General features: G+C 41.8%; 1 long non-coding RNA gene across 1 annotated transcript; it reads right to left on the bottom strand.

Annotated features, from left to right (window-relative positions):
* Positions 1-1,831: 1,831 nt before the first annotated feature.
* Positions 1,832-21,841, bottom strand: LOC115471703. The gene is made up of 3 exons (XR_003942401.1): positions 21,758-21,841; positions 19,814-19,816; positions 1,832-1,843 (listed from the first exon to the last, which is right to left on the bottom strand). It is a non-coding gene; the product is annotated as an uncharacterized LOC115471703 (long non-coding RNA).
* Positions 21,842-22,143: the final 302 nt, after the last annotated feature.

Here is a 22,143-nt window from a genome sequence, read left to right as displayed (position 1 = left end):
TAGATTGCTGAGAAGTGTGAGGGGTTTTTGGTGACCTGGGTGAGCCCTGAATGGTGCGAAAAATCACGCATGTGCAGTGAGGTCTAAGGAAACCTGCACTGATAACTGGCAGCAAATAAATATTAAATTTTAAAAGTGCGTGCAAGAGTTTTGGTGAAAGAATTCAGGTATAGGAAGCCTGTCTGTGTGTGCTGTGATTGCATTTGGGGTCTAGTTTTATGCAAACTGGTCCATTTTTATAAAGTTCTAATTTGAGTATTTGGGGGTCTAAATTATTGCAGATTTTTACATGGTAAATGTTAGGGCATTGCTCTGATCTGAATTGTGCTATTTAAAGTCAAAAACGAGGAGGGTTTTAAGGTTTATTTTTGATATAAAATAAGGAAATGGAATGTTAGAGTGAGCTGCAGGTTTGTTAGGAGCTTTCTTATTGGCTGCACTAGTCACTAAGGGAACTTGAACAGAAACAGCTGTGGGGAGAGCAAGGAACAGCTTTGAAGAGAGCAGAAGTACTGTCTGAATAACAGAGATGTTAGTGTGTGAAAGTGCACAGAGAATCCACGTGCGTGGAGAACTCAAGCAATCCCACGGTAAAACACAACGAAGAGAGAGGAGTGGGAGTGAGAACCAGCCTTTCCAGAGACAAGACCACTGAAGTAGTTCAATATAGTGAAGTTTATTGGAAAAACAAACTGACTCGACACAGCATTGTGTTAGGTTAGGGCTCTTCAGCTTGGAAAAGAGATGGATGAGGGGAGATATGACTGAGGTCTACAAAATCCTGAGTGGTGTAGAACGAGTAGAAGTAAATCGATTTCTTACTCATTCCAAAAGTACAAAGACTAGGGGACAGTCAAGGAAGTTACATGAAAATACTTTTAAAACAAATAGGAGGAAATATATTTTCACTCAATGAATAGTTAAGCTCTGGAACTCTTTGCCGGAGGATGTGGTAACATAGGAGCCAACTTTTCAAAATTATTGGGGGTGCTAAGCCCAGTGGAAATAACCCCTCCCTGGACACATACAAGGAATTTTCTCAGTATTGGGGGTGCTCAAGCACCCACAGCACCCACAGAGTCGGCTCCTATTGTAACAGCGGTTAACGTATCTGGGTTTTTTAAAGGTTTGGACAAATTCCTGGAGGAAAAGTCCTTAGTCTGCTATTGAGACAGACATTGGGAAGCAACTGCTTACCCTGGGATTTGTAGTATGGAGTGTTGCCACGATTTGGGTTTCTGCCAGGTACTTGTGACCTGGCTTGACCACTGTTTGGAAAACAGGATACTGAGCTAGATCCAGTATGGCTACTCTTATGTTCTTATATTCTTATACACAGGCTGAAAGGATATTCAGTGCCACTGCCTGCATATCTAACTGGACAGATAGGACTGTATAAAAAGCAGGCCTAAGGATGCCCACTGACTATTAGCCAGCAACCGTATAACATCTGCTGAGGCCCTGGATATTCAATGCCAGTAACTGGACATGGCCCAGCATTGAAAATCTGAGTCTAATTTAGCTTGCAGCTGTCAGCGACTTTAAAACCGCTGACCATCATGGGTAAATATCACCCAGTACATTTTTAAAGGTGTACTAACAAATTGAATTCATGCTAATAAATTCACATCCCTAATAAAGATTTATTTTGGATAGCCTGAACACAAGACTTGGAAACTAATTTAGACCAGTGGTTTCCATTGTGTGTGTCTTGCAACATGTCCAGCACTGGATTCACTTTGATATGGCACAACATCACTGCCTGTGCCAAAAAGCTCTCCCCTGGTATCATCCTTTCCCTTCTATCATTGCCCCAATTCACCACATGGCATCATCATCTTCCCTTTCCACTTCTTTCCCCTGGCATCACTACAGACTTCTGGAATATAAAACCCTAGAATGAAGGATTATGTGATTTTACATAATAATCAAACTAAGTAAATGCTGAATGCACAAGAATAACAGGGAAATATGTTGTTGTTGTTGTTTTTTACATGTTTTTCCCATAGTTTTGTTATGCAAACATAAGCTACCCTATGCTGCAGTATTATTGATTGCATCCAACAGTAAAACCATTAACATTTGAAGCATTATAAAAGGATAATGGTTGCCCTCTGAGTGTATTATTTCAAAAATAATGAAACAAGTCTATCAAGTCTCCTCACAAACAAACTGCCTTTCATCCTGCCATATACTCCATGAAAGCACAAACACAATAATAGTAGCCCAGGAAGCAGCTGACAGTAATCCATTAGCAGTTATATCACCCAATCAGGAACTACCTATTGTTCTGTATAATGTAAAAGCATCTTGCAAGAAAAGATTTGCACAGTTAGGGCCCTGTTTACTAAGCCGCCTATAGGGTTATAAAATTGTTGACAGTTGCTTTATGTCGATAAAGGTTTAGCTTTATGACTTACAAGAGATCATTTTATAAAGGGAGCCTAGTTAAACAGCCTATGAAAAGCCTATTTTATAAAGATACATGGAGGGGCATTTTCTAACGGGGACGCCCATCTCTAAGGGCACCCATCTCTGAAGACGTCCACGTGAAGGGGAGGGGCATCCCGTATTATTGAAACAAGATGGGCTTCCATCTTTCATTTCGGTAATAAGGTCAGGGCACACAAATCTCAACATTTAGGTCGACCTAAGAGATGGTCGACCTAAATGTTGAGATGGACGACCTCGTGTTTCGCCGATAATGGAAACCGAGGACGCCCATCTCAAAAATGACCAAATGCAAGCCCTTTGATTGTGGGAGGAGCCAGCATTCGTAGTTCACTGATCCCCCTGACATACCAGGACACAAACCGGGCACCCTATGGGGCACTGCAGTGGACTTCACAAATTGCTCCCAGGTGCATAGCTCCCTTACCTTGGGTGCTGAGCTCCCCAACACCCCCCCCAAACCCACTCCCCACAACTTTACACCACTACCACAGCCCTAAGGGGTGAAGGGGGGGCACCTACATGTGGGTACAGTGGGTTTCGGGTGGGTTTTGGAGGGCTCACATTTACCACCACCACAAGTGTAACAGGTGGGAGGGGGGATGGGCCTGGGTCCGCCTGCCTGAAGTGCACTGCACCCACTAAAAACTGCTCCAGGGACCTGCATACTGCTGTGATGGAGCTGGGTATGACATTTGAGGCTGGCATAGAGGCTGGAAAAAAATATTTGTTAATTTTTTTTTTAGGGTGGGAGGGTGTTGGTGACCACTGGGGGAGTAAGGGGAGGTCATCTGGTCAGTTCGGGCACCTTTTCGAGGCTTGGTCGTGAAAAAAATTGGACCAAGTAAAGTCGGCCAAATGCTCGTCAGGGACGCCCTTCTTTTTTCCATTATCTGCCAAGGATGCCATCTCTTAACCACGCCCCCATCCCGCCTTCGGTACACTGCCGACACGCCCCCATGAATTTTGGTTGACCCCGCGACGGAAAGCAATTGAGGACGCCCAAAATCTATGGTGAGGGGGCGTGGTCTAGGCATGTTTTGGGTAGGACTAGAGAGGACCCAAAATATGGAGGTCCAACTCTGATCACAGAAGGGGAAAGAATGACCAAGTCTAAAAAGATGGACATTGTTATTTAGACCTGGTATTTGTCACGTTCAGGTTACAGAAAGGTGCTCTGATCGAACAGCCATCCAGGGGATACATTAGGGCATAACACATCCTTAGTCCCCCAGTGGTTGCTGTCCCCCTCACTCTCCCCTGAATGTGAAACCAGCAAGGGATGCCAAGCTGTTTGACAGCGTCAGGTATTATGGACATTCTTAACACAGCAGTATTCAGGTCTAAGGAGTAGCCCATTGGTTAGTACAGTGGCTTAAGAAGTGAGGGATGCAGGTTCAAGTCTTACAGCTCTTTATTTTTGTTTTTATTTTGAGACCTCCGGGGACAGAAAAACACAGCTTAGTAAGTACAGAAGGCCCCTACGAGAGCCTAGTAAATATAATATTGATCTTAAACTTGTTTGGTAAAAAAAATATTTAAGAAATTACACTAGATTATTACCTAATGAATCATTTGAATTATTTCTAATTTATGTTATATTAATCAATAATACTGCATTTTTGTTTTTGCAAAATTCATCAAGATAAAACATCTCCATAAAAAAACTTATCGGTATGCTAAGGGATAGGGTACCTGACAGTTTAATAATTTATTACGGAATTACTGTATTAGCAAATACCATTCTTTTTAATTAGTTTTTACTTTCTAATAAATAATTTATTGGTTAATTAACATCCCTATTGTCTCATCCTTCAAAACGTTGCTACAAGAACAAGAGTTATTTTAATCTTTAAACAAGAACAGGTAAGATCATTCAGCTAGGCAGAACTGGAATTCTGTATAAGAAGTCCTAACGTCATCTAACATAATTTGCCATTATTTTGACTTGACTATCAATAAAACAGTAAGGGGCATTTTTACGAAGTGACAGTAAGCCCAATGCGGGCTTATGCTCACTAAAGGGAAGTACCGCCAGGCTACCGCAGCAGCCCATCAGTAGTTCCATCCCCCAGCACACGCCATTTCTGGCACTGCAAAATGATTTCAATTTTTGTAGAGCCAGTGTGTACTCAGCAATAATCGAGCAGTGCCTCACACTGCCAAGTTACCATTGGGTTAATGCAGAAGCCCTTACCCCCATCTCAAAAAAGTGGCTGTGCGTTAAGTGCTGAGGTAAAAGAGGGCCTTGGTGCTTGTCAAAAACAGACCCCCCCCCCCCCTTTTTGCCACAGCTTACTAAGGGCCCTGTTTACTAAAGTGCACTAGCATTTTTAGTGTGTGCTAAAACTTAGCGGGCACTAATTCTAGAGACACCCATAGGAATATATGGGTGGGTCTAGGGAAGAGTGTAGGTGTGTTCTGTGCTAATTGGTTAGCACAGCTACATTGCTGTGCACTAACCAATTAGTGATGGTTAGTTCATGAGCCCTTAACACCTACAAAATAGGTGTCAGTAAGTGCTCACACACTAATGGCCACATGTGTATGGGAAAATTGGTGTGTGGCCATCATTGCCAAAATAGAAAAAATCATTCATTTCCTGACAGCGTTAAAACTAGCCTTAACATATGAGAAAAGACTGATCTGTATGCTTTCTTCTATCAGCAGTGTGAGCTGGTGAAGACACATTTATGTATAAGAAGGCATAGGTTCAGTTGGAAAGGGCAAAAAATGACAACATTCTAAGGGAAACTGCAATGATACATTACTTTAAATATAATAAATGGATCCAGTTTAAGAATAATGTGGAATAGACGACATCTTTCAGTTCAAATAATTATACTGTGCTGCAGTTATGTGTTATCGTAATGCTCTGTTGTGCGGTTTGCCGAGTACAACTTTGTGGGCCTTGCAGGTTGCACAGAACTTTGCTGCAAGGGTTCGTTTGAGCTTGGGTCGGAAGTGCATATTGCGCCTCAGTTGAGGTTGTTGCATTGGTTGCCTGTGGCGCAGCGTATTGAATTTAAACTGTTGTTATTGGTGTTTCAAGCGTGGCAGGGTGTTGCTCTTGAGTCCTTAATGTGCAGTTTATGGTCTTACTGTCCTTCTCGGGTGTTAGGGTCTCAAAACCAGAATTTATTTGTGATTTCATCTTTTCATCTGGTACGTTTGGAGGAAATTTGTAATCAAGTTTTTTTTTTCAATTGCTGGTCCTTGTTTGTGGAATTCAGTACCATTGGTTATGCGCCAGTCGGCATCTGCTCCCAAGTTCAAGAAATTGCTAAAAACCTGGCTATTTTCTAGGGCATTTGGCTGATGGGTATTCTGAGTTTATAGAGTTTGTGATTTGTAAGACTGTGTATTGTTTGTGTTTTTTAAAATGAATGGTTTATTGTACTTCATCTAGATGTTTGGATAGCCAGGTTATAAATGTAATAAATAAATAAGTATCATTATCTCAATCCATACTCTCAACCCATGATGCATTTCCTGTTGGGTAGAGGACAGAACCTGTCAATGTACCTGAGAGCTGGCCTGTAAAAAGGCTCCATTCTGGTATTGAAACAGATTTGGAACCTAGGAACAGGTATAAATGAGAGCAGGGGCGTGGAGACAGGAGGGATGCTTTAGGTATGCGACTGCTGCCAGCGCGACGGGTGAGACTCTTGGGGGGGGAATAGGGAGGGAAACCAGTGTGGGTGAGTAGGGAAGGGAATGGAAAGGGTGACACACACATGAGCCACTGCATGTAAAATATAATTAAGGGGGAAAGTATATACTCATGGCCATGCAAAGACTTGCTGAAACAAATTTGTTTTCAACTTTTTCTAAAAGACATAATGGTACATAATGGTACATAATGGTACATAATGGTACTATAGAAAGGGTGATTACGACAAAATGAGAAAAATGGTGAAAAAAAGACTGAAAGGAGCAGCTCGCAGAGTAAAAAACTTGCATCAGGCGTGGATGCTGTTTAAAAACACCATCCTGGAGGTTCAGGACAAATATATTCCACGTATTAGAAAAAAGGGAAAAAAGACTAAACGTCAGCCGGCGTGGCTAAACAGTAAGATAAAGGAAATCATTAGAGCCAAAAAACAATCCTTCAGAAAGTGGAGAAGAGAACCAACTGAAAGTAACAGGATAGATCATAAGGAATGCCAAGCCAAATGCAAAGCGGAGATAAGGAGGGCAAAAAAGGACTTTGAGAAGAAATTAGCGTTGGAAGCAAAAATACATAGTAAAAACTTTTTTAGATACATTAAAAGCAGGAAACCGGCCAAAGAGTCGGTTGGGCCGCTGGACGAAAATGGTGTTAAAGGGGCGATCAAGGAGGACAAAGCCGTAGCGGAGAAATTAAATGAATTCTTTGCTTCGGTCTTCACCGAGGAGGATTTGGGGGGGACACCGGTGCCGGAAAGAATATTTGAAGCGGGGGAGTCGGAGAAACTAAACAAATTCTCTGTAACCTTGGAGGATGTAATGGGTCAGTTCAGCAAGCTGAAGAGTAGTAAATCACCGGGACCTGATGGTATTCATCCCAGAGTATTAATAGAACTAAAAAATGAACTTGCGGAGCTACTGTTAGAAATATGCAATCTGTCCCTAAAATCGAGTGTAATACCGGAAGACTGGAGGGTAGCCAATGTTACTCCGATTTTTAAGAAAGGTTCCAGAGGAGATCCGGGAAATTATAGACCGGTGAGTCTGACGTCGGTGCCGGGCAAGATGGTGGAGGCTATTATTAAGAATAAAATTGCAGAGCATATACAAAAACATGGACTGATGAGACAAAGTCAGCACGGATTTAGTGAAGGGAAGTCTTGCCTCACCAATCTAATGCATTTTTTTGAGGGGGTAAGCAAACATGTGGACAATGGGGAGCCGGTTGATATTGTATATCTGGATTTTCAGAAGGCGTTTGACAAAGTGCCGCACGAAAGACTCCTGAAGAAATTGCAGAGTCATGGAATCGGAGGTAGGGTATTATTATGGATTAAGAACTGGTTGAAAGATAGGAAGCAGAGAGTAGGATTGCGTGGCCAGTATTCTCAGTGGAGGAGGGTAGTTAGTGGGGTCCCGCAGGGGTCTGTGCTGGGTCCGTTGCTTTTTAATGTATTTATAAATGACCTAGAGATGGGAATAACTAGTGAGGTAATTAAATTCGCCGATGACACAAAATTATTCAGGGTCGTCAAGTCGCAGGAGGAATGTGAACGATTACAGGAGGACCTTGCGAGACTGGGAGAATGGGCGTGCAAGTGGCAGATGAAGTTCAATGTTGACAAGTGCAAAGTGATGCATGTGGGTAAGAGGAACCCGAATTATAGCTACGTCTTGCAAGGTTCCGCGTTAGGAGTTACGGATCAAGAAAGGGATCTGGGTGTCGTCGTCGATGATACGCTGAAACCTTCTGCTCAGTGTGCTGCTGCGGCTAGGAAAGCGAATAGAATGTTGGGTGTTATTAAGAAGGGTATGGAGTCCAGGTGTGCGGATGTTATAATGCCGTTGTATCGCTCCATGGTGCGACCGCACCTGGAGTATTGTGTTCAGTACTGGTCTCCGTATCTCAAAAAGATATAGTAGAATTGGAAAAGGTACAGCGAAGGGCGACGAAAATGATAGTGGGGATGGGACGACTTTCCTATGAAGAGAGGCTGAGAAGGCTAGGGCTTTTCAGCTTGGAGAAGAGACGGCTGAGGGGAGATATGATAGAAGTGTATAAAATAATGAGTGGAATGGATCGGGTGGATGTGAAGCGACTGTTCACGCTATCCAAAAATACTAGGACTAGAGGGCATGAGTTGAAGCTACAGTGTGGTAAATTTAAAACGAATCGGAGAAAATTTTTCTTCACCCAACGTGTAATTAGACTCTGGAATTCATTGCCGGAGAACGTGGTACGGGCGGTTAGCTTGACGGAGTTTAAAAAGGGGTTAGATAGATTCCTAAAGGACAAGTCCATAGACCGCTATTAAATGGACTGGAAAAATTCCTCATTTTTAGGTATAACTTGTCTGGAATGTTTTTACGTTTGGGGAGCGTGCCAGGTGCCCTTGACCTGGATTGGCCACTGTCGGTGACAGGATGCTGGGCTAGATGGACCTTTGGTCTTTCCCAGTATGGCACTACTTATGTACTTATGTACTTATGTACTCATGCATCCCTTGCAATTGATCTGATTTTGCTGAAGATACATCTAATTGATTCTGACCTTCAGCCCTTAATGCTCTTGTAGGATGATAAATTTATAACATGATGTTATACATATAGATGATTCGGCATTTAAGGTTTTATGAATGTAATTCTCCATATTATTGATATTCAGCGTCATGAGATCAATGTAGGAGTAAAATGTTCACCACACCACACTCTGGTAGTAACCCATGCTGGACTCCTTATCCATTTAGCTTTATATGGATTTTTAATAGTGCTATCTGTTTAATTGCCTTTGCAAAAAATCCACATTATCCATTTAACTTTATTCCTGCTATTTGTGTAGCACCTTTTAAAAGCACGTCATTCCAATTAAAGGTACCCAAGTGTACAGCGCTGCGTACATCTAGTAGCGCTATAGAAATGATAAGTAGTAGTAGTAGTAAATCACAGGGAAGAGTAAATTTCCCAGATTTTGTAACATATCACTCAGCTTTTATTTTACAAGCTGTGGCATTGTGGTTTATGCAGCGTGGGTCATGAACACCCTTCTTGGCATGTCATAGAAGCTGATATAGATTACCTTATGTTATTGTCTTTGCTTCCAGATGAGCAGATATCTGGAAAGATAAGAGGGGAAATGCTTGGATCGTATTCCTATATGTAACAACAATAACATTTTAAGTGGGAGTAAGCCGATTAACTGCCGTTTAAGGCAAGATGTTTGGAGGGTAGGCCAATTCATACCTCTTCATTGTTTTAAAATATTTTGAATGTAACAGGGAAAATTTGGCCTCCCTCACCATCAGGCTTATTTTGGATACAGTTGTAGTACTCTTTCCAGCTGTGTCAGGAGAATGGGTTCATGATATAGACTCTTGGTTGCTGGAGGAGTGTTGCAATAAATACACATAGAACCCTAATGCAGCTTCTTTATCCTATAAATGTTTGCAAGTATAGATGGCTTGTAGCAGTTTAGGCTCTGAAAAGGTTTAGGAATGTGAGTTGCAGGATCTTTAATGCCTGTCCAATGGGGTTGGTATTGGTTGGCTACCATTTTTGGTGACATGTCACTTCCATTTACTCAAACATTTTTTTTCACTCACTGAGCATTTATTACACCTGTTGAAAAGGCCAAGATAACCCCAGATCAAGATAATTTATCTTATTCATGTCATATGGATACTGGCACACTATCAGGCTTATTTTTGAAAGAGAAGGACGCCCATCTTTCGACACAAATCGGAAGATGGGCATCCTTCGCACAGGGTCGTCCAAATCGGTATAATCAAAAGCCGATTTTGGATGTCCCCAACTGCTTTCCGTCACAGGGATGGCCAAAGTTCCCGTGGGCGTGTCAGAGGTGTACCGAATGTGAGACTTGGGTATGCCTAACACATGGATGTCCTCGACCCATAATGGAAAAAAAAGGGCATCCCTGATGAGCACTTAGACAACTTTATCTGGTCCTGTTTTTCTTATGACCAAGGCACAAAAAGGTGCTCGAACTGACCAGATGACCACCGGAGTGTATCGGGGATGACCTCCCCATACTCCCCCAGTGGTCACTAACCCCCTCCCACCCTCAAAAAAAATCATTAAAAATATTTTGTGCCAGCCTCTATGCCAGCCTCAAATGTCATACTCAGGTCCATCACAGCAGTATGCTGGTCCCTGGAGCAGTTTTAGTGGGTGCAGTGCACTTCAGGCAGGCGGACACAGGCCCATCCCCCCCTTATCTGTTACACTTGTGGTGGTAAATGTGAGCCCTCCAAAACCCACCACAAACCCACTGTACCCACATCTAGGTGCCCCCTTCACCCGTAAGGGCTATGGCAGTGGTGTACAGTTGTGGGGAATGGGTTTTTTTTTGGGGGGGGGTTGGGGGGGCTCAGCACACTATGTACCTGGGAGCAATTTATGAAGTCCACTGCAGTGCCCCCTAGGGTGCCTGGTTGGTGTCCTGTCATTTGAGGGGGACCAGTGCACTACGAATGCTGGTCCCTCCCATGACCAAAAGGCTTGCATTTGGTTGTTTCTAAGATGGGCATCCTTGGTTTCCATTATCGCCAAAAATCAGAAACGACCAAATCTAGGGATGATCATCTGTAGGGACGACCTAAATTTCAAGATTTGGGCATCCCCGGCAGTATTATCGAAACAAAAGATGGACGTCCATCTTGTTTCAATAATATGGGTTTCCCGGCCCCTCCATCGGGACATTTTGTGAGGACGTCCTCAGCAAAACTTGGGTGTTCCTTTCGATTATGCCCCTCTATGCTATATATATATATATAAACTATCCTAACTTAAAGAAATATTGGCAGGAAGTGTGGGCAGTGGTATTGTATATCACAGTATAATTGATATACCTTATCGTAGTTTGGAGATCGTTGAGGATAGTGACTCAGCTGAATGCAGATGATCCATTTCTGTTGGATTCTTTCCACACAGGGTCAGATTCTATATATGGCGCCTAGAAAATTGGTGAGGAAAACATTTCTGCCTAAGTGTATTCTATAAGGGGTGCCTATATTTAGGCATGGTATATAGAATACACTTCATTGATATCCTAGCACCTAAAACTATGCTCTTCCATTTATTCCAATGAAAATGTGGTGTAAATCCCAGTGTGTAGATTTAGGCACACTGGGCCTTATTCTATAATTATGTGTGTAAATTACAGAATGACCAGAAAATGCCCATTTCACCACCCATAACAATGCCCCATTTTGTCTGTGTGCATTAGAATTTAGGCGCCATGCATTATAGAATACGCTTAGCAAGTTATGCACGTAAATTCTAACTATTACCAATTAGTGCTCATTTATTGCTTGTTAAGTGCTGTAAACAATGCTGATTGGCTTGTTAAACCAATTAACTTATGCATGTTGTTACAGAATACACTTGGATTTCAGAACAGAATACTAGGCATGCTAAATAGAATCCTTGGGACAACGGCTACCTCTCAAATAATAACCAACTGGAAGAACAATGAGCTGGTTGGATATTAATCACTGATGGAACACGCTTTAGGGCCCTTTTACTAAGCTGTGCTAAAAGGTTGTCAGCACTATCCTCAGCATGAGACGTTCCCATGTGCTGAGGCCACTTTTAGCGTAGCCATAAAATTGCCCCAATTTCCATTTTCTCTATCAAATGGCCAGGCACTAATTTCTCCATTAATGCATGTGAGCCCTTACCACCACCTATTTTCTTGATAGTAAGGGCTCCTGCACTAACCCACGCACTAATTGGTTAGCATGCAGTGATGTAGCTGGCTAGCTGCACTAACCAATTAGCATGAAGAATGCCTACACTCCACCCCTAGATCCGCCCCCAACACCAGAAAATATTTTCTGTTTTTTAGCGTATGGGTAGCACACACCACAAAACTAACGGGGGATGCATCAGTGCCCCCTACAGCAGTGCCTTTTACACTGCAATAAGCATGTGTTAGTGCGTACCACAGCTTAGTAAAAGGGCTCCTTTGTATGTTGCACAAGTATGATGCAGTGATTGTAGATAAAGCTAATTGGGCAGTGAAATTTTAGAAGTGCTGGAAGCAACTTGATGATTACGTACTAGATTGCTGTAATACCTCCGCTGATCAATCATTTTTGACTGTAGCATCACACCAGTGTTTGTTTGATCTGTTGTGCACATTTTCTTATTTTAAATGTTTTTGAAAATTAATAAAAATATTTGAACTAAAAAAAAAGCATGTCATCCATTCAGCAGCTGAACGCTACTGCTTCAACAGAAAGCTTTTTAGCTAGCCCTGGAGTGACCTGAGTCCAGCCCCTTTTTTAAGTGGATAACTTTGTTTAGCAATTTTAACAGCCAAAGTTAATTATAAATGAGGCCTGGAATTTCTAAAAAACCCTGTTACCAAGCTGCGGTAAAAGGGGCCCTGCACCAGCATCAGCATGTGTTTTTGCCACGTGCTGAGGCCCCTTTGGCTATAGAGGGTAAAAGGGCTGAAAAAAGAAATGTCCATGCGGCAAGTTTGCTCTTGCTATGAGACCATTTCAGGGGGGAGCACTTACCGCCAACTGTTGAGGTGGTGGTAAGGGCTCCTGTACTAACCTGGCGGTAAAAATACAGAAATAAATTTCCTTAGCATTGAAAATGACACATGCTAGGGCAGAGTTACCTCTGGGCTGCTGCAGTAGCCCAGCGGTAGTTCCAGCTTGCCATGCGTCAACCCTTTAGTAAAATGTCCCTTTAATGGTTGCCTCTGTCACCATTTTAATAAGTGCTTGTGGCTGTTGGTTCCAAGTAAAATTAGCTAAGGGGAAATTTTTTCATTCCAACATACAAGTGAAGAAACACATGCAGCAGTTCTTCCTGAATATAAAATATCAAATGACAAAGCGTTATTTTGCAGACCTCTCTAGAAATCCCACCAGTCTTTTTACAGTCACAAATAAAAGTAATTAACATGTATCTCCTTTGAAGGTACTGTATTTGTATAGGTCACTATTTAATTTAAACTGCTTATATAACCTATAAAAAGCAGTTAAACTATGCTATCGCCATCAATCATGCCACTTAGAAATGTAACCTTTACTTTTATTACTTGTCCAAATTGCAAAACTTTATTCAAATGTCATGTTCTCCCAACACCCCCTTGCATCAATTGCAGAAATACATAGAAGCAATTTAAAATGAATGGTTTTCCATTATTATGAAATCATAAGATGCCTTCCATGTGATGAGCTGCTAGCTATATATGAAATATCTACAGAATGATGTGAGGTCACACCAGTTATCAATAAAGGAGTGGAGGAGTGGCCTAGTGGTTCAAGCACTGGGTTTACAACAAGGGACGCCAGCTTCTAATCCTGGTGCTGCTCCTTGTTCACCTTGGTTTGGGGAAAGCCATTGTCCACAAAATAGAGAATTTTTCAACTTGAATTAAACTTTTAACACCACTAAGTTCTCTCTCTTCCTAATGAAAGTGATCTGAAGTGTAGCCATAGAAGTAATAACATCAGAGGAACTTTCTAAAAATCCAGTTAGATCAAGGTTACTTCTAAGAAGGCGGCCTAACCCTCCTTCCATTCCATTCATCAAATGAGTTTTAGAGGAAATATCATAACAATTATATAGTCAGGTTTATGTTTTTGATTTGATATACCATCGTTATAGATATTATAATCTCATCAGATTCTGAAATGTAAAGAACTTCCCTAAAAATAATTGTTCAACAATATCTCTACTGAAAACAACTTAATAATAGAAACATTTAGAAATTACAAGACCTCAAAGAATTTTTTAATTATTCCATCATATGATGGACATAAAGACTGACCCTGATAGCTGAAATTTCCAAATTCTTATGGGAGAGTATATGTGGCTTCATAACCTGGAGCTTCCTCTCCATAAGGGAATACTTTAAATCCAAATCCTTCAACTTGTTTACTGTTTCCTGAGTACGCTGAAGAGTAGATCAAGCATCCTACATATAATAGATTCAGTTCTCATCACTACTGCCCAAATATCTGACAAGGTAAACACTTTTTAGAAATAGTTGCGACCCGCTGAGTGAAAAGGTACCAAAAGTGGGGTTACAAATGATAAAGATAAAAGCTATAAACGTTTAGAGGGGTAAATTACTTTGTTACTCAAGTCTATGTATGTTATACAGCAAACAGCAAAAATAAAATTACAACTGAAAAATTCCAGGACTTGCAAATACTACCTTAACAAAAATATTAACCAATCAAACTGCTGGTGGGCAAAATTAGGCCCAATATTCAAAGTCAGGCCATGTCCACCTACCAGCATTGAATATTTGGGGCTGATCATACTTAGGTATGTTCTGGCCAATATTCAGTTGGATCCCTCAAAAGGGGATGTGCTATGTCCTTCCCCTCACTCTGAAGAACAACAGCCTCCTCCTTCTTCCCTCCCTATCTCCTGATGAACATGGATACCCATTGCCCATACCCCCACACCTGAGATGTCCTCCCTCAGGACTACTGTTCCAGTCTTTTGTAGTCAATTGGTCTTTGGATGGGGGCAATTCCAAGTCACTAATGCCCAAGCTAGCTCCAGCAACAAAATGGCTGCTGTGACCTCTAGTTGCAGTGCAGTAGTACCATAAGACTGTCACTAGAGGTTGCGCAGCCATTTTGATGCTGGAGCCAACTTGGGCAGGAGTGACTGGGGTTTGCTCCTGCCTCACAGATTACCTGACCACCATAGACTGGAATGGAAGGCCTGGAGATACCTACTAGGGGTAGGGGTGAGGAGCTATCAGGAGAGGCCTTGTTCATCAGGGGTAGAGAGAGGGAAGAAGGGGAAGGGAGGGGAGAACACAGGCAGCTTTGGGCCTATACCCAGAAGTTATGTGGGTGCCAGCCAGTATTCAGTGCTGGCACCTGCATACCTAATGTGGCAAAGTTATGTCTGCTGTTTATGTGGTCTTACGTGTCCAGTTAGCTATGCAGGCACTGGCATCGAATATTGCCGGTGACTGTATAGCTCCTGGCTCCTCCCTGTAATGCTATTCTCTTGCCCACTTTCAACATGGCCAATTAGTGCAAATATTTAGCAGGTACCTGCCTGGTTAAGTACAGCTGAATACTGGCAGCCAGCCAGCTGAGTGTGATTTATGTGAGCAAGAGTGTCTCCTGCCTGCTTAAATTGTTTTGAATATCGAGCCCCAGGGGCTGTAATCTTTATGGTGTGCTTCTCAAAAGTCCACCATTGTTTCCAGACTCAGATAAGCTATAAATAAAACCAAACAAATGTGTATTAAATGTCTTCTTTTAAATCTTACTAACTGGATTCAATATAATAAAACACTAGATGTAGGCTTCTCATAAGATGTTACAGAAACTGTAACTGAAAGGATGTTTATAACATAAACAGTACGTCAAGCATCAAAGATTTCTTCATGACCCATAGAAATGTGTTAGTAACAAATAGGCCTTTGATATGCTAAGGGATCAGTTTTGACAATGATGGTTGTTATAATAATTATATATATCACCCATTTTCAACTAAGAATAGTTATTTTTTAGTGGATAAAACACTTAGGTGGCCCTTTTACTAAGGCACATAGGCACCTACATGCATCCAATGCATCTCAATTTGGAACTACTGCCCGGCTACTGTGAGCCCCAGGCGGTCATTCCATTTTTTATATGCATCCGATACCATGTCCAAAAATAACTGGGCGGTAATCATCAGTGTACATGCTGACGATTTCTGCCCGGTTAACGTGTGAGACCTTATCGCTAAGTCAATGGGTGGTGGTAAGATCTCAGCCTCAAAATGGACACGCGCCAATATTTATTTTGCCACATGTCCATTTTCGACGAAAGAAGGACTTTTTTCAGTGCACCTTAGTAAAAGGACCCCTTACTGCTGATTTCTAATCAAATCTCCTGATATTCAAAGCTATTTAACTGGCCAGAAATGGCCACTGACTGGTTAAATAGCATTTTGTCACCTAACTGCTAATATTCAGCATGAGATAACTGGTTATCTTCACTGAATATTACCGGTTAGTGCTGAAAAGATAAGCTGTTACATCACGCGATAACTGACAATATGCAGTGCTGACTGGCTAAATTTAGTAGCCAAATCATACTGCCTAAATACAGCCTATGTTTGGCTGCTATAAACTTGACTGGCCAGTGTTGACTATTGGCATAGCTAGTAAAGTTTGTAGTGGTGTACAGTGGGGGTAGTGGGTTTTGCATGGATTTTGGAGGGTTCAGAGGACAAGATAAGGAAGCAAAGATGAGATATGTAGCTGGAAACATTTTTATGTTCTGCACTTCACTGCCCTCTAGGGTGCCCCATTGCTCTCCTGGGATGTCTGGGGGAACAGTCCACTAAAAATGCTGGCTCCTCCTACCTCCCAGTTGCATTAATCTCTATGATTTGCACTTTTTCATTTTGTTTTTTTTTAAACTGGACCAAAAAATAAAACATCCAAAGCAGAAAGCCTTGTTTGAAACAGTAAAAGATTTTTTTTTCTTTTTTGAAACTGACCTTCTTACTTATTCAGATTTTGAACGCTTTGTGCAAAACAAGCAAAGTCGGACTTAGATGTCATATTGAAAATGCCCCTTCACATTGTACAGGATTGGAAAAAAAGCAAGAAAATGACAACACAAAATTAATATTAATAAATCTACAAGCCCACTTCAAGAGAGGTAACTTCACGACACAATCACAAAATTGTATAGGAAAAAAAGTTTTTTAAAACTATTTCCCTTCCCCAATTCTTAATCCTTTTCTTCGTTTTTTATATTGTATGACTGAATTGTATCTTTCTTATCAAATAATGGTGTTCCATTTTTCAAATGTGTATAACCTTATGTTTTATTTGTAAACTGCTTTGGTCTCCAAGAGTAAAGGTGGTATATCAAGCTTTAATAAACAATACCGAATCATGTACTGTTATACTAATTATTGTGGGGGATATGAAAATGGTTAACAGAGGAAATTGGAGGGTCATGGGATAGGAGGAAAAGTCCTATTGTGGATTAAAAACTGGTTGAAGGATAGGAAACAGAGAGTGGGGTTAAATGGGCAGTATTCACATTGGAGAAGGGTAGTTAGTGGGGTTCCTCAGGGGTCTGTGCTAGGACCGCTGCTTTTTAATATATTTATAAATGATTTAGAGATGGGAGTAACTAGCGAGGTAATTAAATTTGCTGATGACACAAAGTTATTCAAAGTCGTTAACTCGTGACAGGATTGTGAAAAATTACAGAAGGATCTTGTGAGACTGGGAGACTGGGCGGCTAGATAGCAGATGACGTTTAATGTGAGCAAGTGAAAAGTGATGCATATGGGAAAAAAGAACCCGAATTATAGCTATGTCATGCAAGGTTCCACGTTAGGAGTTACGAACCAAGAAAGGGATCTGGGTGTCGTCGTCAATAATACACTGAAACCTTCTGCTCAGTGTGCTGCTGTGGCTCGGAAAGCGAATAGAATGTTGGGTATTATTAGGAAAGGTATGGAAAACAGGTGTGAGGATGTTATAATGCCGTTGTATCGCTCCATGGTGCGACCGCACCTTGAGTATTGTGTTCAATTCTGGTCGCTGCATCTCAAGAAAGATATAGTGGAATTGGAAAAGGTGCAGTGAAGGGCGACTAAAATGATAGCGGGGATAGGAAGACTTCCCTTTGAAGAAAGACTAAGGAGGCTAGGGCTTTTCAGCTTGGAGAAGAGACGGCTGAGGGGAGACATGATAGAGGTATATAAAATAATGAGTGGAGTGGAACAGGTGGATGTGAAGCGTCTGTTCACGCTTTCCAAAAATACTAGGACTAGGGGGCATGCAATGAAACTACAGTGTAGTAAATTTAAAACAAATCAGAGAAAATCTTTCTTCACCCAATGCGTAATTAAACTCTGGAATTTGTTGCCGGAGAACATGGTGGACGTGGTTAGCTTGGCAGAGTTTAAAAAGGGGTTAGACGGTTTCCTAAAGGACAACTCCATAAACCACTACTAAATGGACTTGGGAAAATTCCATAATTCTAGGAATAACATGTATAGAATGTTTGTACGTTTGGGAAGCTTGCCAGATGCTCTTGGCCTGGATTGGCCGCTGTCGTGGACAGGATGCTGGGCTCGATGGACCCTTAGTCTTTTCACAATGTGGCATTACTTATGTACTTATGTACTTATAATTAGAGAAGGACAAAATGTTGCAGAAAGGCATTTGTAATATCACTGGAGTAACAGTGTGCTGAGTAATGAGTTAAAGATATAGATAGAGGTTAACATTACCTCTCGCCTTGATTACTGCAACTTACTCCTCACCGGCCTCCCACTCAGCCATCTATCCCCCCTTCAATCAGTTCAGAATGCTGCTGCACGTCTTATATTCCGCCAAAACCGATATACTCATATCACCCCTCTCCTCAAATCACTTCATTGGCTTCCGATCAGATATCGCATACAATTCAAGCTCCTCCTCCTTACCTACAAATGCACTCAGTCTGCGGCTCCTCACTACCTCTCCACCCTCATCTCCCCCTATGTTCCCGCCCGTAACCTCCGCTCACAGGACAAAGCCCTTCTCTCAGTACCCTTCTCCACCACTGCCAACTCCAGGCTCCGCTCATTCTGCCTTGCCTCACCCTATGCCTGGAACAATCTTCCTTTACCCATACGCCATGCCCCCTCCCTACCCATCTTCAAATCTCTGCTTAAAACTCACCTCTTCAATGCTGCCTTCTGCGCCTAACCGCTCGAGATATATAGAATGCCCCAATCTATCCACCCTATCAGACTAACTGTTCACTCGTCCTCTAGATTGTTCACCTGTCTTTAGATTGTTCTCTTGTCTTTTAGATTGTAAGCTCTTTGAGCAGGGACTGTCCTTCTATGTTTAAATTGTACAGGGCTGCGTAACCCTAGTAGCGCTTTAGAAATGCTAGTTAGTAGTAGTAGTAGTAGGTTTGGCAGATGTTTAAAGATAGATAACTTGAATTTTAGAATAATACAAATTTCCCCGGATTCTGCATTGAAATCCAAGCGTATTCTATAACAATGCACTTAACTTAATTGTCTTAACAAACTAATCAGTATTGATAACAGCACTTAACAGGCAATAATAAACAATAAGTGGCAATAATTAGAATGTATGTGCATAACTCGCTAAGCGATGTAGCTATGGGTGGGGAAATGAGTGTTTCATGGCATTCCAAAATTTACATGCATAATTATAGAATAAGGCCCAGTGTGTGTAAATCTACGCACAGGGATTTACGCCATGTTTTCATTGGTGTAAATGGAGGTGCGTGGTTTTAAGCACTGGGATATCAACTAAGGGCCCTGTTTACAAAGGTGCGCTAGCATTTTTAGCACACACTAAAAATGAACGTGCACTAACCATGTCGATGCCCATAATATTTCTATGGGTATCTACAAGGTTAATGCAAGTTAAAAACACTAGAGCATCTTTGTAAACTGGGCCCTAGGTGTATTCTGTATAGCATACCTAAATCTAGGCACCGCTTATAAAATACGCTTAGTCAGAAATGTTTACCCACGTGGATTTTTTAGGTGCCATATGTAGAATCTAGCCCATTTTCAGTGATATTAGAAATATAAGCACCAGCTTTGAAAATCCTTGTATTGAAGTTGATTTTAGAAAGGTTTTCCATGTGAAAATCTGGGGGTTTTATGTTGAAAATGCTGTTTCTAAAAGAACATACTGGACACATGTGTAACAGTACATGTGAGCAGTGATACTACGCACTGCTAAAAGTTGACATTCTCTGGGGTGGACTTGGGCATAGTTTAGGATTTATATGTATGCTTTACAAAATATAGGCTAAAACAAGTAATTGAAAATTGGGAGAAAGGTCAACAACCTGAAAACAAACTTTCTTTTTAATGTGCCCATCCTTAAAATGTATATCTGTGTCATCCAGTGCCGTAGCAAGGGTGCCTGACACACGGGGCGGATCGCCGCTGCGCCACCCCCCCCCCGGGTGCAGGGCACGGCGCCCCCCCCCATCCGGAGTGCTCCCCCCCCCCCCGAAATGCACTCTACCTTTCAGCGGGGGGCAGGCGGGAGGGCCGATCCGCCCCCAGTGCATGTCACTGGGAGCTGTGTCGGCTCTGCTGCTTCCCTGCTTTCTCTGCCCCGGAACAGGAAGTAACCTGATGTGGACTTTTTAATTTTGCATCTAGGGTCATTCCTATTTTACAACATTCTTGGTGATAAGGGGTGTATATTATAAGCATCAATATGTGTGAGTAACAGGAAAAGGTAAAGATGATTTGCAAGTATGGAAAACCTTTATGAGAAGGTTTAGTGGTATGTGGGTTTGGCAGGCACCAGTGATTCAAAGTTGAATCTTGAACTGTTCATGGATATTTCTAGAAGTTGTGGTTTTGGTATTTATAGTAAAAGTAATTGGTATGTGGACAGCTTCAGGTTGGTGTTGGAATATTGGTTTCCTTGAATTATTCCCAGTGCTGGTAGCAATTATTATTTGGGGTGACAGATTAGCACATAGTAGGGTGTTACTCTGTTTAGATATTGTTGTAGTGTAAACAGTTAACAAGTAGTCAATGATATCATAGCTACTGTTAGCATTATTGCGGGTTTTGGTATTGCAATAATTGCTGTTGACTATTACATTATTTGCAAAATATGCATTTGGGGATATTCATGCTATTGTTGGACTCTGTCTCAATTTCAGTTATCAGATTTTGGGCTTTAGCACTAGACGCAGAAGAGAATCAAACAGCAGGTGCCATAGCACATTTGGACTCTGTTACCAAACAACTTACTGGATTGTTGAGATGCTCCATGTTAGCCAGTACATGGAAGGTGCACCAGTGTAGTTGGATTCATTATTTACAAGTGTGTCCTGAACAAGGTTTTTTGTTTGGATACTCTATCAGTCAAGGAGATGTATTATGCTTCATAGCATACGCAACAATGCTGGAAATCTTATATAAGGCATTGCATGTTTCACTGGTTAGTGTGGTATTTTGGGTGAAGATTCAAGTGAACTGCAACCCAACAGTTTCATTTTTGGTTCACAAACTCATGAAGGGTTTAGTGAAGGAGGATGTGCTGTTTAAGGTTGCACTCTTGTTCATGGTTAAAGTTTACCTGGATTGTAAGGAAGTGCAGTTGTGGAGAGGTGGCAGATGGTGTTTGGATGGATTTCGAAGCCTACCCACCTGTCTTTTTATTTTGTATACAGGAATAATGAAGGGGGGTGGAAGGAGACTAAGATATGTAGCAGATGAAGCAGTAGTTGAGCAATTTGGGCAAACATTCTGTAATCCGGGTCTCGCCACTACTAACTCAGGTCCAACCTCCCAACTCGGGTGACAGAGATAATCTGCTTTCTCTATCTCTCCTGTCACAGTGTCACAGGGGATCACATGCACACCGCACCCAAGTCCCAATTCACCTGCAGTCAAGCTTAGAAGTAGGTCAATGGTCTGGAATAGAGATCCGGGGTATTGGGAGCTTAAGAGAAACTTGCTAATGATACTCCCTTCTCATTCCTGGAGCAAGTGTCCTGCTCTCATGCCAAAGACCTCTCTGCACTCTGGGAGTTTTATTTAATGCAAAATAATGTAACCCGGGTCTCACCCATGCGCTAGCTCCAGCCCCAGGCCATAACACAGATCTCAGTTCAGTCTCACATTCAGGGCCAATCTCCCCTCACTCATCAGTTCCAGCACACATGCAGTTGAGCTTGGGAGTGGGTCAATGGTCCGGAATAGAGATCCAGGAGTTTGAGAGGGTATGCTTTACCGTCTTGAGCTGATTGGTTCCCTCCGCTCTCTCCCTTCCACAAACCAGGCATTACTCAAAAAAACTCTCAAACAAGTGCAAAACCTTTATTTGAACTCTTGCAACAGGCAAATGGCAACTGGCAAATTATCAATCCAAAGTATTTCTTGTTCTTATTCCCAAAGGGGAAATTCCTTTTCCACTTCTTCCCTGAATTATATTTACAGGATACTTGATGTTATATTTATAGGTATTTACAGCTTCTCCTGTCCATG

The sequence above is a fragment of the Microcaecilia unicolor genome, chromosome 6 (genome assembly GCF_901765095.1).
Source record: "Microcaecilia unicolor chromosome 6, aMicUni1.1, whole genome shotgun sequence".
In the NCBI taxonomy this organism is placed as follows: Eukaryota; Metazoa; Chordata; class Amphibia; order Gymnophiona; family Siphonopidae; genus Microcaecilia; species Microcaecilia unicolor.
Note: the sequence above shows the minus strand (reverse complement) of the source record. Positions and strands in the feature narration are given on the sequence as shown.